The sequence below is a fragment of the Eucalyptus grandis genome, chromosome 2, assembly GCF_016545825.1.
Source record: "Eucalyptus grandis isolate ANBG69807.140 chromosome 2, ASM1654582v1, whole genome shotgun sequence".
NCBI lineage: Eukaryota > Viridiplantae > Streptophyta > Magnoliopsida > Myrtales > Myrtaceae > Eucalyptus > Eucalyptus grandis.
The window spans coordinates 40,689,135-40,702,343 of record NC_052613.1 but is presented as its reverse complement, the minus strand read 5'-3'; positions in this window follow the sequence as shown (position 1 = coordinate 40,702,343).

The window sequence follows — 13,209 nt, the reverse complement described above, 5'->3', positions numbered from 1 at the left end:
CCATCAAGCATATATTTCCTTGCTCATCATATTCTTTCATGGTTCTTTTGTGGCCATTCTGCTTGTATTGTCTTCTTTCACTAAACTTCCTTCCTTTTTTACTCAGCTTTTTGAATTTCTCGATCATAAAAGCAAGTTCTTCATCGTCCATGTCATTTTCTGAGTCTATTTCATCAAAAATAACGTTAGATATTAAAGCGATTGACTTCTTACCTTCGGGATCTTCGTCGTTGAGTTGTTCCACTTCATAGGATTGAAGAGTGCCGATCAATTCATCAATGGAAAGTGGCATAATCCTCTGAGTCTCCCGGATTGAGGTCTTAACATGATTCCAATCTTTTGAGAGACCTCGCAAGAGTTTGTTAATCTTCATTGGGGAAGAAATTGGTTGACCTTGATATGCTAAACCATTTACAATTTCTATAAAACGGCTAAACATATCTCCAATCGACTCTCCTTGCTTCATCTTGAAGGATTCATATTTGCTGAGCAGGAAGTTTACTTTTGTCTCTTTTACACGATCAGTCCCTTCATAAGTTACATGAAGTCTATCCCAAACTTCTTTTGCTATTTCACATGAAGAGATTCTGTTATATTCAGCAAGAGACAAAGCGCAATATAAAGAATAAATTGCTTTCGCATCAAGAGCTTCTCTTTTGGACATCTCCGTCCGAGACATAGGAGCCGGGGGTTTGGTTTCTTTGTCTTTGCCATTCTTATTTGATGTAGACGGAGCAGTGGGATTGATTCCTCTTTTCACAACATCCCATTGCAAGGGATCTCTGGATCTTAGGAATGCTTTCATTTTGTTTTTCCACACATTGTATTCCTTTCCATCAAAATATGGTGGCCTCGTGTTGCTTTGTCCCTCCATAAGTCCCGGTGCCAAAATACTAGCCATAGAAGATCATTAGCTCAAAAGTAAGAACACTTTTATAAACCGAGCACTTGGCTCTGATACCAATTGTGAATGTTAGTATGAACACCTAGAGGGGGGTGAATAGGTGTTTAAACTAAGCCTTGGCAAATATATGCCGAATAAAATAAATTTCAAGTAAAAGAAAGTTCTTGTCTTCAATATCCAATTGTCAATCAATTAGATTGAGTCAATCAAATCAATTTTGATGTAGAATCCAAACCGAGCACTAGCCATTATATGATTGGGGCTTGTGTTACGTTCGTCGAATACGGATGTAAAGTCGAGTGCAATAGACTTTACAATCCGAGTCCGAACATATTCTGCTTTTGAACAGTTTTAGTTTTAAGGTCTTAACACGGTCCAATAAGTTCGGCTTGACGCATAGAGTCTGTCTTGCCTTGGATTTCGGCTTCAGCATAGAATCTGAAATTTGTCAGAGTGAGTAGACTTCTGATGTAGAACAGACTTTGACACTAAAGTCGCGGTCTTCAGACTTTGACACGAAGTCCTGAAATCTTGAGAATATACTTTGGACATGTGTTACGTTAAGTCTTCGCCGTCTTGAGACTTTGACAATATCTGTACATGTTCTATCATCGCATGGTCTATTACTTAACCATTAAACACATTAGTAGTCTTTGATTTATTTTGTCATCTTCAAAATAACATAAGAGATTTCCCTAACATGTAGCAGATCCGAAGTCGAATCGGAGAGAGCTGGAACTTCTTATCACTTGGAGTCTGTGACTTACAGCAAGAACATTCCTCGCCGTCTTGCGCGAGAGAAACCCACATCGGAGCGGGCGGGAGAAGGAACACAACGACACAAGCCGAAGTAGCAACGGGCTTTGGGGTAAAGAGCGAAGATGAGCCAGCGCCGGAGCAAGGCGGAGGAGCAACGTACTTTGTTGATGTTGACGGGGGGACGACCGCTTGACGAACGCCGAAACAAATGCCGGAGTAGAAATGAGAGCGGAGAGAGAAGCGAGCGGCGTACGAGCAGGGCGCTTGTAATGTAGGTTGTCGGCAACGGCAGGGAACATCGACTTGACGCACGGCGGAGCAGCGACGACCGTCAAGTGAAAGAATTGCAGCTGCTCGAGAGTAACCGTGTGGAGCCTCCGCTTCATTTGAAGAGGAAAAGAAAAGTCCGCTTCTCTTTCCTTCGTTTGAAAAGGAAAGAGAAAAAGCCCTTTGCTTCTCTTTCCATGATAAATGGATTGCAAATTCCCGAGAATGTGCAGGCTGTGCAGGCTAGGGGGAGAATGGACGCGTGTAGGCTAGGGGGAGAATGGACGTGTGTAGGCTAGGAGAGAGGGTACGAAGAAGCTACGGAGAAGAGAAAGAAAGAAAAAAAATGGAGAAAACAGTTAGGGGACCCACTTTTCCACGTGGCGCCACATGAGTGGCCGGGGACCACGCTGATGTGGAGCTCCCAGACCACGCAATATTTTCTCAAACTAAATGACCACCCCGCCAACAAAACATCACGTTGGATGGAGTCAAAAATCAAAATGGGAAAAGGATATTATAAGTGTCAAAAATTTTATATAATGCTTACTTGAGTGTCATAACTTATGTATAGCATTCACTTGAGTGACGAAACTTTTTAAAAACGTTCTTCACGAGTCTCATGCCACATTGGATTTCTGGCACTTGGGTGAACGTTTCTAAAAGTTTTTGACATTTAAGTGATCGATTGAAAGTTATGTTACTCAATTAAAGACTTATTGAAAGTTATGGCACTTAAGTGGTCGAAAAATAAGTTATAACACTCAAGTGAGCATTGTACAAAAGCTACCGCACTTGTGGTGTTCTTAGCCCAAAACAAAGCAATCAATGGCAAGGCCATGCTTTGGAAAAGGTGTATATATATATATTTAATGAATTACTCATTAATACACATTTCAAGTTCACAAAGCCTCATCATATTAACTATGTCATCCAATTGAAAATTCTCTTAGTAAAATCAAGTAGAAAAGCCTTCCCTCCTCCTCTTTCCCTCTTTGTTGTTTATTAATCTGAAATCTCTCTTCTATTAGAAATTGTACATGCATACAAATGTTTTATCAGGTCAAGTTCTGTGACATCTCGAATTTCGATCCCGTCCCGAATATATGAAATGGGCATTTCGCCAGCGTGCCTATGGTTCTTTATCTCTGAGCTCATCACTCACGAGTTAACCAATCTATTGGGTGAAGCCGTTAAGGGATATAACCGCGGTAAAATCCCTAAAAGCTACCCGATAGGTCGGATCGGACTAAAATCGCGTTCGATCGATTTTAAACACGAAATTGAATTCGGTTTCGGAAATTGGATGTCCGAGCATATCACAATTCATTTATAGGATGTCGTCTTGTCTTTCGAAGTAATTTCGTTGAGTTCAAGATTTTACGGAAAATAGATTCGGATGTTGCGGAAAAATAGAAAAAATTAAATGGGCTTAATTGAAGAAAATTTAGATTTCCAAGCCGAGCTATATGGTGTTGGGGACTTACACAAAATTTATGGGCTTTTTCCTTGGAATATTTGGACGTCGATTTGGGGAATTGGTGAGAAATGAAGTTTATTTTGGTTAAATTCGGAGAAATGGAAAGAGCTACATTTTGGCGATTTGGATTATTGGTGGGATTAAATGTTGAGAAAGTATTAAGGGACGTGAAGATAATCTTGGGGGCTTGTGGGGACCAAATTAATGATGAGATGAGATATTTATTTTGGCTTTTGGCTTCAAGCTTCCGTCGCACATCTTGACCACCGCCCCTCCCTTCACGCGTTGCCATCTTCGATTCTCCCTCTCCTCTGCTTCTGTTCTTCTCATTTTTTTTTCATTCGTCGAAGCGCCCCCCCTCAACCGAATCTCTCTCTCTGCTTATGGTCAACCCTCATCCCACGAAGCTGCAGCCACACGTCCTCCACCGCTTCGCTTCTCTGCCCACGAAGACTGAAGCCCACGCGCCTTCAATCCACCGAATCCCATTCGGTCAACCAGCAAGATCTTTAGCCGAAGTCTTCAAGCGGCGCCACTTTGCTGACTCCTCTTTGTGCGCCTCTCCACGCGGCGTTGAAGCTATTGCTTCCTCCAGCTCGTGTCTTTGGCGAGCGATTCCAGCAACGTCCATTGCCCCAGCTCGACGCCAGCTGCCAGCGCCCACGATCTCCCTCTTCTGGCCAGCATCACGGAACTTCAACCCACAGATCGGTCAACGAACCAGCTACTTCTCCCCATCTTTGACTGCGACACCCACCAACGGATGCCAGTAGCTGCTTCCACCATCTTCAATCCTCCTGCCTAGCTTGCTGTCTCCATCTGGCCATGTGAATCGCGCGAAGCAAGCCGTGGATTCCAGTGTCTTCGGCCCACCAACAGCCCGGTTGAGTTCAGAGAATTGATTCCTCGGCCCAGCTCCAGCAAAGACAGGCCCGGTTCAACTTTATTTCAAGCCCATCTTCAGCAGGCCCAACCTAACTTTGGGCCCAGCCTGTTTTCGGCCCATTTGAAGTCTTCAAACCCAGCGAAGTCAAGCCATTTTCAAAATAGAAAAGCCCAAGAGTGAGCCCAGTCTAGCGCATGGGCCAAGTTCAAGGCCCGGTCCAAGCCGCCGGTGTTGTCGAAAGTCCGATTTCGGCCGTCGTCGCATCGTCGTCGCGGTGTCCCGGTCCCCGCTTTTAATCAAGTGAGTAATCTCACTAATCCTTGCTTAGTAGACTAATGATGCTTAAGAGTTGATTAGATTTAATTAAGTGCAATTAGGTGGTTAGATTAGCATGGCTTAGTGATTATTAGTTAATTGCATTGCATATTAGTTAGGTGGTTAGTGTACTTGGCTAGAGAACTGCCTATACTATTTATTGAATGCATCTCGGGATTTTTCCCGACCCTTATCGGGCTTCAATTAGGCATTACGGGCCTAAATTGGATTTTTGTATTTATTTATTAATTTTCGAAATTAATTATTTAATTATTTATTTTCGGAAATTAGGTAAGGATAGCCGGCAATCGAAATTTCGTGCTTTGATTATTGTGGTGCAGTCCGTTTATTTTTTGAGCTCCACATTGTGCTTAATTGAATTGATTGTGCAACTTGATGAATTATTCCTTAATTGATAGGAGTTGAGTGGAATTGAATGATTGATTGGTAGATGGCCGAGTTTGGTTCTTTAACCTTTATAATGCTTTGATGAGTTGTAAAACAGAAAGAATCGTGAGAGTGAACTGGGAACTCTATTGGCTGAGACTGATCAGGTATGAAGTATAGACAGACGTGGTTCGGTGATTAAGAATATTACCGTGCGAAAACGACGCCTTAAAGAATACACGTAGACTGTCTATGACTTGTGGCGGGCATGGTTCGGTGATGAAGGATATCACTGTGCGAAAACGACGCCTTAAAGAACGCACGTAGACTGCCTATGACTTGTGATAGGCGTGATTCGGTGATGAAGGACATCACTATGCGAAATCGGCGTCTTAAAAAACGCATGTAAACTGTCTATGACCTATGACGAGCGTGGTTCAGTGATGAGGAATATCACTGTGCGAAAACGACACCTTAAAGAACGCACGTAGACCGTCTGTTACATATGTCACCTTGGCGAAAACGACGCCCGAGAGTATTAATGGAGCTCTGTGACTAAGTGTACTATTGGAGGTTATATGGGATGAAATGAATGACCTAGAAATAATCTGACTGACATGTAATCGACTAGGTCGATTGATCGAGATATCGATCTGTGATGTGATTACTAGGGTGCCTATTGAAATGTGCTAATATGTAGGTGGAATATGAGGCCAAGGTAAGTCTTATAACCCGTGCGTGTATAGGTAGGCCGGTTAGCGTATTGGTTTCCTAATTGAGTCTTAGTGGGGTAGAACTTGCTGAGATAGTCTTATCCCGGTTGTGGGACAACATTTCAGGCCCGTAGATGAGCCTGTGGAGGAGGAACCAGAAGAGGACGATGAGCCGATAAAAGATGAAGAGCTTGAAGGATGTGAGCTTAGTGAAGAAGAGTCAGAAGAGGATTAGGATGATCTTTAGTACGACCCGGATGAGGACTGAGATCCCATCCTCTTTTGTGAATCTTGTCTAAATGTGAATAGTGTGAAACTAGAATGTTATGAATAGTCTTGTGAATAGACTTTGAGTTATGCCATGTATAAAGGTTTGGTTGTGGATTTCAATATGAAAAATATGGCCTTGCTTTTCTATCCCATTGTGTTATTGTCTGGGGATTTATAACCGCTTCCGCATGTGCTATTAATAATGAAAGGGTCGGCGATACATAGTCCTGTGATATCGCATTATAAAATCGACCAAGTAGAAAGATGTGTGCGTGCCCAAGGATCGGGGCGTGACATCCCTTTTTTGTGGTATCAGAGCGAAGTTCAAGATTGAAGTGATAAGGAGCGATGAGTCTTTGGATAGTAGTAAGAAAGGCCTTTAAGTTCATGCCGGTGCATGTTTGTGTTAGCTGAATGCTAGAATTGTTTGTTGTATGTGGATCGCTCACCTTCTAATCTAGTGTGGATTTGGAAGACGGGTTTCAGTGTAAAGACTGAACATGAGCGAGCGGGAGTTGAGTACTCCTAGTAAGAGGGTAGTGTCCTCTGTGACTCGAGATAAAGCATCGACAAAGGTCAGTACCCGAGGTGGTTATGGCAGAGTGTTGGCTCTGGCCAGCTTGAGTGTAAGAGTACCATCGCAGATTGGTACTAGTGTAGCAGCATCGAGCAATCCTAGGTTCGACAGGATCGTTCAGGCGCTAGTGTCCTTGGAATTGGTTGAGCTAGCAAGCTCAGGATCGAGCCGCCATTGTTGTCGCTGTCACTACCGCCATTGTTGTCGCACTTGCTGAGGTCCAGTGGGAAGATATGATATGGGAGCGAGTCGTTGTATTCGAGTTGAGGTATAGATTCAATACATGTAGAAATGGAAATCGGTCAGGGAAAAGACCGAGGTCGAGTGAAAAGTATCATATTTCACCCAATAGGAAGGGTGGGGCAGTCAGGTCAGCACTGAGTCAAATGGATCATATTGTTTCTGGACATGATGACAGAGATCGATCTTATGTCCTTCCTAGGATGAGAAATTGTTTAGAGTGTAGCCAACATGGATATTTGGACATAAGTGGTCCTAGCAGATAGATGGGACAACCAGAAAGAGTGCATGCTGTTACTTGACAGGAGGTAGAAGACTCACCAGATAGGTGTTGGATTCGTAGAAGGAAACATGGATAAATCCGATTGTCCGAGAATGACTAGAATGTGTTGGAGGTGATTTTATCAGAGTAGCGCAGCAGAGTTTTGTGCTGAGTTGGTAGAATTTAAATTGTTGAAGTAAAAGTGAAAGAGAGGGGAATCACTAGCAATAGTTGTGCTTGACTAGTTGCTGAGGTGTGAGTTTGACACCACGTGAATAGTGTGGGTTCATGGAGCATCTTGTGATAATGAATCATGGTCATGGAGTAATCCGGTTTAGTCCATTAGCATGTGAAAGTGTCGAGGTTATTGGGAGTCGAAAAGAATCTTCGATTTCATTAATCTCGTTGGTTGAAGGCAACTTGTTTGTTAGATGGAGGTTGTCAAGGTTGCTTGGCGATTGTCTTGGGTAGGACAAATTGGAGAACTAGAGATGGAGGACATCTCAGTGGTCTAAGAATTTCTAGATGTGTTGTCACAAGAACTGTCAGACCGTCGTCAGAGAAAGAGATAGAAATTGCGATTGAGCTAGCACCATGATAGAGCCACTCTCGAAGGCTTCATTGTTGTCTAAATTGGTAGAACTGAAGATGCAGATGTGAAGATTGATGAATGAGGAATTCATGCATATCAGTGCATCACTTTAGGGAAACATCAGTTTTGTTTGTGAGAAAAAGAAAGATGGTTTGTTACGAGTATGCATCGACCATCATCAACTCAATTAGGTGACGATCAAGGACAAATGTCCATTGTAAAAGATCGATGAATTGGGTGACTAGACATCAAGAGTGTCGATATTTTCAAGGATCAACTTGAGAATAAGATGTCGTCAGTTACGAACCAGGAAGGAGGTTATACTGAAGACAGCTTTTCGTACTTGATATGATCTTTATGAGAGTATTGTAAGATCGTTTGGCCTGGTGAACATTCCAGTTGCTGTCATGGATTTGACAACCCGAGTGTGCAAGGAATATCGAGTTCAGTTTGTGATTGTATCTTTCAACGATATTTTGGTGTATTCAAGAAATGCTGAGGAGCTCGAGAGACACCTGAAAAAGGTGAAAGAATTTTCGTGGACCCTATGAAGACCGAAACAGTTATCAGTGAAGTGAGATCTATAGTGAGGTGTTGTGTGGAGGACTGGGTGCGTACTGATGCAACATGATAAGATTATTGTATATGTGTCCCGCCAGTTGAGACCTAATGGGTTGAATATGAGACGGTGTCATGAACCAGAACCTTGGCAGGACTAGGATGGTGTTATTTGGTATCACCCTGGGGGAAAGAAAGAAGTCACTGATGCGTTGAGTCAAGAGTCTTTAATGGTGCATATACTGGTTAAAGTATGGAACTTACCTGAGAAAGTTCAAAATTCGGTTTTGAAATTTGAGGTAGGCTACCTTTTGAACTCTATAGCCGCCCTCAAAATTGAACCGAATATTCAAGTTAGAATCATACGCTTCAGTTGATAGACCGGGATGTTCAGAAAATCCTGTAAGAGGATATTAGTAAGGGAAAAGTTGACTTTCAAATTTTGAAAGATGGAACGTCGAAGTATCATGGGTGATGATAGGTGGCAGACAGTACATAACTTGAGGAGAAGACCTTGTTAGGAAATTCACTACGGAACTTGAGGAGAAGACCTTGTTAGGAAATTCACTATGGTATTGCAGTATTTGACCATATAATGCGAGGTAGGTCAGAATCAATGTCAGCTCGATTGGTAGATCGATATGAAGATAGATATCATCGGACCGGGTTGTAAGTGTCGGATGTGCTAGTGAGTGGGAGTTCAGTAAAGCAAACCGGGAATACTTTTATAATCACTCGAGAGTCCCGAGTCGGAATGGAAGTATATCACGATGGAATGTTGTGATGGGTTTACTAAGGAGTCAGAGAGGAATAATGACTCAAGTTAGGGTAGTGGTCAATAGACTGATGAAGTTGACTCACTTTATCACCGTATGGAAGGATCTTGATTGGAATAGACATGCAGAAGTGTATGTGTGTCAGACAGTTTGTTTGCATGGGTACCAGTGACGAACCTATATCAGATTTAGAATCAAGGATTTCCAGTTTCAGCATATCAGTCAGATGGTTCCTTTTGAGGTAAAACAGAGCAGAGTGTACAGAACTTCAGTTTGTTGAGATGAGATTAAAGAAAGAAAGATCACAGGCCAAGGGTCAATTTAGCTTGTCAAGTGATTGCAGTTGTTTTGATTAGAATCAGATTATAGACCAATCAGTGCCGCCAGAAAAGTTGTGTTATTGAGCATTGAAGGCCCCTGAAAGTTCCAAATTGGTGATTACATCTTTTTGGAGTTGTCACCAATGAGGGATACCTTGCGCTTCAGCAAAGAGGGGAGAAATCTGGAACCGAGGTATGTAATTTCCTTTGAGATTTTGAAAAGAATCGAGATCCTAATGTATTGTCTTGCGTTGCCGCCGGGGTAGGCACAAATGCATGACGTCTTTCACATGTCGAGGTTGAGGACGTACGAACTTGACTTGACTCACGTGCTAAATCTTGAAGAATTAGACGTGAATGACAAAGTGTCGTACGTGAGAAGTCGGTTTAGTTGTTGGTTCAGAAAGATCGGATTCAGTGAACTAAGATAGTCCCCTTGGTCAAAGTGGTCTGACAATGCCACGGGACTGAAGAAGCAACCGAGGAAAGTGAGACTAGATGAGACGACAATACCCCCACCTTTTTGTTTAAGGATTGGTAAAGGTTTAAATTTTAAAGACGAAATTTTTATAAGAGGGGAAGAGTTGTGACATCTCGAATTTCGACCCCGTCCCGAATATATGAAATGGGCATTTCGCCAGCGCGTCTATGGTTCCTTTTCTCTGAGCTCATCACTCACGAGTTAACCAATCTATTGGGTGAAGCCGTTAAGGGATATAATCGCGGTAAAATCCCTAAAAGCTACCCAATAAGTCGGATCAGACTAAAATCGCATTCGACCGATTTTAACCACGAAATTGAATTCGGTTTCGGAAATCGGATGTTCGAGCATATCACAATTCATTTATAGGATGTCGTCTTGTCTTTCGGAGTAATTTCGTTGAGTTCAAGATTTTACGGAAAATCGATTCGGTCGTTGCGGAAAAATAGCAGAAATTCGGATGGACTCAATTAAAGAAACTTTAGACTTCCAAGCCGAGCTATATCGTGTTGCGGACTTACACAAAATTTATGGGCTTTTTCCTTGGAATATTTGGACATCGATTTGGGGAATTGAGTGAGGAAATTGAAGTTCATTTTGGTTAAATTCGGAGTAATGGAAGAGAGCTGCATTTTTGGCTTCAATTTGGATTATTGGTGGGATTAAATGTTGAGAAAGTATTAGGGGACATGAAGATAATCTTGGGGGCTTGTGGGGACCAAATTAATGATGAGATGAGATATTTATTTTGGCTTTTGGCTTGAAGCTTCCGTTGCACGTCTTGACCGCCGCCCCTCCCTTCACGCGTTGCCATCTTCGATTCCCCCTCTCCTCTGCTTCTATTCTTCTCATTTTTTTTTCATCTGTCGAACCCCCCTCCAACCGAATCTCTCTCTCTGCTTATGGTCAACCCTCATCCCACGAAGCTGCAGCCACATGTCCTCCACCGCTTCGCTTCTCTGCCCACGAAGACTGAAGCCCACGCGGCTTCAATCCACCGAATCCCATTCGGTCAACCAGCAAGATCTTTAGCCGAAGTCTTCAAGCGGCACCACTTCGCTGACTCCTCTTTGTGCGCCTCTCCACGCGGCGTTGAAGCTACTGCTTCCTCCAGCTCGTGTCTTTGGCGAGCGATTCCAGCAACGTCCATTGCCCCAGCTCGACACCAACTGCCAGCGCCCACGATCTCCCCTCTTCTGGCCAACATCATGGAAGTTCAACCCACAGATCGGTCAACGAACTAGCTACTTCTCCCCATCTTTGACCGCAACACCCACCAACGGATGCCAGCAGCTGCTTCCGCCATCTTCGATCCTCCTGCCTAGCTTGCTGTCTCCATCTGGCCGTGTGAATTACACGAAGCTAGCCGTGGATTCCAGCGTCTTCGGCCCACCAGCAGCCAGTTGAGTTCAGAGAATTGATTCTTCGGCCCAGCTCCAGTAAAGACAAGCCCGGTTCAACTTTATTTCAAGCCCATCTTCAGTAGGCCCAACCTAACTTTGGGCCCAACCTGTTTTCGGCCCAGTTGAAGTCTTCAAGCCCAACGAAGTCAGCCCATTTTCAAAATAGAAAAGCCCAAGAGCGAGCCCAGTCCAGCGCAAGAACAAATCTCAGTTGGGCTAAGATTTGTTGGGCCAAGTTCAAAGCCCAGTCCAAGCTCGCCGGTGTTGTCAAAAGTCCGATTTCGGCCGTCGTCGCGTCGTCATCGCAGTGTCCTGGTCTCCGCTTTTAATCAAGTGAGTAATCTCACTAATCCTTGCTTAGTAGACTAATGATGCTTAAGAGTTGATTAGATTTAATTAAGTGCAATTAGGTGGTTAGATTAGCATGGCTTAGTGATTATTAGTTAATTGCATTGCATATTAGTTAGGTGGTTAGTGTACTTGGCTAGAGAACTGCCTATACTATTTATTGAATGCATCTCGGGATTTTTCCCGACCCTTATCGGGCTTCAATTAGAAATTACGGGCCTAAATTGGATTTTTTGTATTTATTTATTAATTTTTGAAATTAATTATTTAATTATTTACTTTTCGGAAATTAGGCAAGGATAGTCGATAACCGAAATTTCGTCGATTGTCGTGGTGCAGTCCGTTTATTTATTTGAGCTTCACATTGTGCTTAATTGAATTGATTGTGCAATAATTATTCCTTAATTGATAGGAATTGAGTGGAATTGAACGATTGATTGGTATTCTTTAACCTTTATAATGCTTTGATGAGTTGTAAAGCAGAAAGAATCGTGAGAGTGAACTGGGAACTCTATTGGCTTAGACCGATCAGGTACGAAGTATAGACAGACGTGGTTTGGTGATTAAGGATATCACTGTGCGAAAACGACGCTTTAAAGAATGCACGTAGACTGTCTATGACTTGTGGCAGGCGTGGTTCGGTGATGAAGGATATCACTGTGCCAAAACGACGCCTTAAAGAACGCACGTAGACTGCCTATGACTTGTGACAGGCGTGGTTCGGTGATGAAGGACATCACTGTGCGAAAACGGCGTCTTAAAGAACGCACGTAAACTATCTGTGACCTGTGACGGGCGTGGTTCGGTGATGAGGAATATCACTTTGCGAAAACGACGCCTTAAAGAACGCATGTAAACCGTCTGTTACATATGTCACCTTGGCGAAAACGACGCCCGAGAGTATTAATGGAGCTCTGTGACTAAGTGTATTATTAGAGGTTATATGGGATGAAATGAATGACCTAGAAATAATCCGACTGACATGTAATCGACTAGGTCAATTGATCGAGATATCGATCTGTGATGTGATTGCTAGGGTGCCTATTGAATTGTGCTAATATGCAGGTGGAATCTGAGGCCAAGGTAAGTCTTCTAACCTGTGTGTGTATAGGTAGCTCAGTTAGCGTATTGGTTTCCTAATCAAGTCCTAGTTGGTAAAACTTGCTAAAACATAGTCTCATCCCAGTTGTGGGACAACATTTCAGGCCCGTAGATGAGCCTGTGGAGGAGGAACCAGAAGAGGACGATGAGCCGATAAAAGATGAAAAGCTTGAAGGATGTGAGCTTAGTAAAGAAGAGTCAGAAGAGGATCAAGATGATCCTGAGTACGACCCGGATGAGGACTGAGATCCCATCCTCTTTTGTGAATCTTGTCTAAATGTGAATAGTGTGAAACTAGAATGTTATGAATAGTCTTGTGAATAGACTTTGAGTTATGCCATGTATAAAGGTTTGGTTGTGGATTTCAATATGAAAAATATAGCATTACTTTTCTATCCCATTGTGTTATTGTCTGGGGATTTATAACCGCTTCTGCATGTGCTATTAAGAATGAAAGGGTCGGCGATACGTAGTTCTAGGATATCGCATTATAAAATCGACCACGTAGAAGGATGTGTGTGTGCCCGAGGATCGGGGCGTGACAAGTTCGATAGATTACAACCTCAAAAC